Source organism: Hibiscus syriacus, unplaced genomic scaffold (assembly GCF_006381635.1).
Source record: "Hibiscus syriacus cultivar Baekdansim isolate YM2019G1 unplaced genomic scaffold, ASM638163v2 tig00110114_pilon, whole genome shotgun sequence".
Taxonomy (NCBI): Eukaryota; Viridiplantae; Streptophyta; class Magnoliopsida; order Malvales; family Malvaceae; genus Hibiscus; species Hibiscus syriacus.
The window spans coordinates 3,183,302-3,189,301 of NW_024062594.1; positions in this window are offsets into that span (position 1 = coordinate 3,183,302).

The window sequence follows — 6,000 nt, forward strand, 5'->3', positions numbered from 1 at the left end:
TCCTTTGGTTTCAAGACGTTATTCATGATTTACGTCTTGAACCCCCCTTTGTTATTTTTTTATCATGCATTAAAGATTTTGAAAAACCTTTTGTAAATAAAAGATTAATCCTGATGAGCGGAATGAAATATGAAGATAGTCTTTTCTGTTTAGAAATCCATGTATGATTAGAATGGACTTTTAAGGCACGTAATGTAGGCCATGGTTCAGGGTTATGAAAGAAAGGGATAAAAGGCCCAAACAAGTGTTTAAAGGTGATTGAACCAAGGATCAATTAACTCTGATGCCTTCAATCTTGTCTTGCTCAATTTGGATCTACTCGTATATGTCTTTCTCTTAATGTTCTATGATCTTCGAGTGAAGTGATTCTGGAGTGATTGTGCTTGATCAATCTTAAAGTTTGCAGCTCGATGCGTCATTTGAGGCGAGGGACTCTTTGTCTTTGTGCTTTTGTCTTCTTTTTCCTTGCTCTTTTTTCTTTGTTTTTTTCTTTGCTCTTCTGTGTTCTTTTTCTCTTTTTTCTTTGCTTTTTCTCTTTGCTTATTTTCCGTTTGCTCTTTTTTTCTTTTCTTTGCTATTTGTTTCTTTGTTTTTTTTCTTTGCTCTTCTGTGTTCTTTTTCTCTTTTTCTTTGCTTTTTTTCTTTGCTTCTTTTTTGTTTGCTTTTCTTGTCTCTTCACTTTGATTTTATATTTGCACTCTGCATTTGGTTCACCTTTTGATATCTTATCTGGATCAATGGTCTTCACTCATACGAGCAGATTTCCTCCAACTTGGCCCCCAATATGGAGGGTGATCCTTGATTAGGGTTGAATCAGAAGAAAATATCATTCAGTCTCAAATGGGGACACAAGAGATATATTTTCTCCTTTTATGAAGGGATAAAGAAAGAAAGCCGTTCATCATCTCATACACAGAAGTCCTTGCAGAAGAGGTATCCCCAGGGGGATAGATTTTCAGGATTAATTTTTATTTAAATGAAAATAATGTAATTAATGCATGATAGAATTATTTTGAATGAATTCTATTTTTTCTCTTCGCTTCTTGCTCTCAACATGTCTCAATTGCTCATGCTCGTCTTCAGAAAATTGATGCGAGATGCCCCACACTGTGTCTTCTTTGTAGGAAGGTTCATGTTCAAGTGAACATCTTGTACTCAATGTCTGTAGGTCTTATTGGTAGAAAAATGTTGGTTTGATGTCTAAGAAGATGACGGTGGCTTTATTGGCTCAACAAAATGTAAGGGTATGACTTTTCATGTATCAAAAAGATAGATGCAGTGTTTCAAGGTCTCAAAGAGAGAAAATGTCAAAATTTGTTTTTTTTTGTAGTGACCATGAATTATTCTGAGTAAAAATCGAGAGATTTTAATTTGGTTTAGACGGGATAAGATAGGTATAATCTTGTCATGTGTCAAAAATCTATAATTCTTGAAGATTTAAGAAAATCCGTAATTCATTTGATATTCAAAGAACTCAAGATTAAAATTCGCTCAATTATTTAACCTTAGAAAGTAGCATAATTTCAATCATAAAAAAATTAAAAAAATATTTATGAAAATATTAAAGAAGGAAAAAACCGAGTTCAAACAAAACTATGCTCTCAGTGCAAGTGGTAGATGCAATGGGCCCCATTTTTCTTTGATTGTACATGCCCCTGAATCCATTATGTTCTGGATCTTGCGCTTCAGTGCCTTACAATTTTCAGTAGTATGCCCTGAGATCCCAATGTGATAGTTGCATATGGCGTTAATATCATGGCCTTCAGGATATGGGTCAGTTCTTGGTTTGGATTGAACTGGAATCACCAGGTTGTTCTCAATTAGCGCTGGGAGCAATTCCTCATATGTCATCGGAATCAGATTGATACATGTCTTTTTACGAAAAACATTATGAGGCACGGTCACCAGATTAGCTAAATCCACTAGACTGACCTCAGCTCTTTCCTCGACGTCAGTATGGCTAGTACCACATATCTGGCCATTCTTGATAGCTCTTTCAATCATTTCTCCACACATGACGATGTCAGAGAAACTCTTAGTGGCAACCCCTATCATGTAGTCGATATATGGAGACTTCAATGTATCGATGAATAGAGTGATGAACTCTTTTTTAGTCATTGGTGGATGCACTTGAGATGCAACATCCCTCCATCGTTGTGCGTACTGTCGAAAGCTCTCATAATTCTTCACCTCCATATTCTGAAGCATTGTTCGATCGGGGGCCATATCAATCATGTGCTTGTATTGGCCCAGAAAAGCACTAGCCAAATCCCTCCAGGAGCGGACTTGAGTATGACTCAGTTGATTATACCACCTAGAAGCGGGTCCAATCAAACTATCTTGGAAGCAGTGGATCAACATCGGATCATTTTTGGTGTATCCAGTCATCCTTCGGATAAACATCGTGAGATGTGCATTGGGGCAACTGGTTCCACTATACTTTTCAAACTCGGGCATCTTGAAATTTGGGCGGAAGCACCAGGTCAGGAACTAGTACTAGTTCTGTTGCATCCATCCCGCTGTGAGAGCTCTGTCCTCTCATTCCCTTGAATGTTTCTCTACACCATTGTTTCAAATTCTCCGGGATCTCGTTATTTGTTCTTTTCGTCACTTCGTGACTAGGAATCCTGTTGGGCGATATAATTGGTTATGAACTAGCCTGTGCCTTCACACATTCAACTGTTTCCCGGGTTAAAGAAATCTTCTCTTTGCCTTTTCCTTGGTTAAGCTCAGTCAATTTTGTTACCATTTGATCCACTAGGTCACTTTGGTTTTGTAAGATACGATCCACAGTGGTCTTTTGCATCTGCTCCATTTTAACCTCCCATTCAACTTGTATCTTTTGCAAACTCTCGTTCAGCTCTTTCTTCAATTCCTCAAATTTTGCATCCATTCTCAGTACTGTGTGAATGCAGTTGCACAGTTAGAAGTACTTCCTCAAAGTTTCCCGGAAGGTATGATTAATGCATGTAAAAATTCTTAAATGAATGTTGTGCAAAATGCAATGATGAAAATGCAGATGCAAAAATATTAATCCCAACGATGAATATTCTAGAACAATTTTCACCAGAGATAAAAGTTTTCACATTACAAGACAGTCCACTTTACAGACTTGACTTCGCTTAGATGGTTGAGTCTGAAGTAGATCAATGCTTCGTCTCGGATCTTCGTCCTTGAAAATGATGCCCCTCAAGCGTTCTATAATTCTTTGGCTCAATGGATCATCGTTTTAGTCTTGAATATTGCACAATCTTTGAGCTCACTGCTTCGTCTCGTGTCTTTGTATTTGGAGCCGATGCCCCTCAATGCTTTGTAATCTGAGTCCGTTAATGCCCCAACAGTACTGAGGTCAGTGTGCCGCTCCATGATAACTAGTGATGACATGATCGTAGATGAGGCTCTACTGCTGGATTACTCAGTGGATCAAAGGATCATCTCTCTAATCTCGAATGTTGCACGATCTTCGAACAAGTCTCATTCTTGTATTCTGAACTTTTTTAGCCTTCGGTGCATGTCTGTGTATGCGACTTCTTGATTGAAAATTTTCACCTCTTCTTGTGAAAATTTTCTCTCGAATATCCCCTTACGGATCAACACTTTTGCATTATGATGATGCAATGCAATGCAATGCAAATGACAAAATGACACAAACAAAAGAGAAGAAATAAGTTAGTATACACAAACAAAAAGAGAAAAATAAGTTAGTACATGTAAAATAATTGATACAAATAAAAATGTAATTCAGAGATGGATGTAACACCTACCCCGTCATGATATCTACCCAAACATGCTTTCAATTAAATAACAATCCTACCCGGACGTGCTATCTACCCAAAATGATCTATTTTCAAGAAATTGGTCCTAACCGCATGGTATCTAGTTCGCATGCTTTATTCGAAAAAAAAAATATTCTACAAATTTAAAAGGTTAAGGTTTAGAATCGTTTCTCCTTCGTGTACACCTATTTTGGGTACCTACTGACGGACAAAGGTTCGGTATGACTATACCTAGGGTGATCGTTCGACGGTTCACTATATGCTTGGTTTCGGCTCTAACGGAAAAAAGGGACTCGAATTGTCCTTGATGTCGGTGCCCCCCTTGGGCTGCCAGACCCTCGATCCTCACCCATTACAAGTTTCAAACTGAACGGGTTCAATTCGAGGGGATTCACTGTCTTATACCCGTACGAGGAATAAATCCCTACGAAGGTATAAGGTATGTATCCCATGGGTTATTTGCTAAAACTCATACGAAGAATAAATTCTTACGAGAGTAAAGCATTCACCCCAACTAATTTGGATCGAAGCTCGTGTCTAGAGCTTATGTTATGCCAATGCGAGTGATGTGTGTAAGGAGGAACATACCTACCTTTGACTCAAAATGAAAAGAAAAAAACTCGACAAAAACTTGGACAGAGCCTGAAAGCGAAAAGATAAAATGTTAGTATGATAATTAAAAATGAAGCAATTAAAACTTCAATAAATGGATCATAAATTAACTAAAAACTAGAAATCATAATTTCCACCAAGATGACAATATGTAAACGATATACAGCCTGACTCTCAAAAAAAAGGTCCCCAGCGGAGTCGCCAAGCTGTCATAACCATTTTTAGGTGAAACAATTAAATATTTTTTAAGAACGATTACGACTTTAATTAAAAAAATTGAGTGATTTTGGATTAATTAAAATTAAATTGAAAATGAGTCGCCATCGACCTTTGGGTTAGGTAGGTCGAATACCTAAAAAACGTCTTTTAAAAACAATTTTAAGAAAAATAGTTTTATAAGACAAAAATTTGATCTACGTTACCAAAGATTTATTTAAAACAGGTTCGGGAGTCGGTTACGTGTGGGGAAGGATAAACACCCCTACAACGCCCAAAATTGGTACTGTGTCGCTTACATGTCGTCGTGATTGTGGAAAGTATGAATCGAATATAAAATTAAATTATGATCCATTTATTGAATATTAATTTGCTTCAAATAATTATTAAGGAAAATTCTTTAACTTGAAAAGAAATCTCGAAATTAACAATCCTCCGTCGGGAAAGCTATTTTGACTATTTCTTAGCTGTAAAGGATATTCCCTATTCGATAAAACAAGAATGTAATATAAATTGAAAAAATAAACACTTGTGTGAAATAAAATAACTTGCATCACGTTATTCGAATTAAAATATGAGATGAATTAATTAACAAAATAGAATCAATTTTATTCCAAGTTCATATTTGTTTGAATGTCGTATCGGATTGTACCACTTCGACCAAGTGATACTTTCCACGCCCGTTCTATAAATATGTGTTCTTGAAATTATTCGAATATTTCATACATAGATAAAAATATAATGAAAATAAATGTAATTGGAAATACAAATATTTACATTAAATGAAATCAAACACATTATTTACACAATCCAAATAATTAACTAATGAGTAAAATACACATCCATACATAAATGACTAAAATGAAAATCAGTAAATATTATAGACCAAAATAAATATTAAAAAACATTTAAGGAGCTAAAATATAATTAACAGAAATTTAAAATATTGAACAGTAAATAAGAAATTAAAGGACCATAACCATAAATGCAGAAACTGGAGGGACGAAAATAAAATAAAAAAACCTAAAGAACTAAACAATAATTAAGCTAAATGTTAAACACGTACTAAAATGAAACATGCATAAAATAACATGGCCAAATTCGAACTCTAATAAAATGTTATAATAAACCAGATAAGGACAAAAATATAATGAAAGTAAAATAAACAAACATTAATCAATATTTAACCCAAAATATGAGAGTAATGATCAAAATAAAAGTTTCATAAACAAAGAGTACAATGTCTAAACTTTACGAAATATTAACAATAACCATTCCAGTGACCAATATGTAAACTTTACAAAATATAGGGCTTGAAGTACAAAATAAATAAAATACACTAAACCCTTAAACAAACTTACAAACACGGGGCCCCTTTACAATGTAATTAAACCAT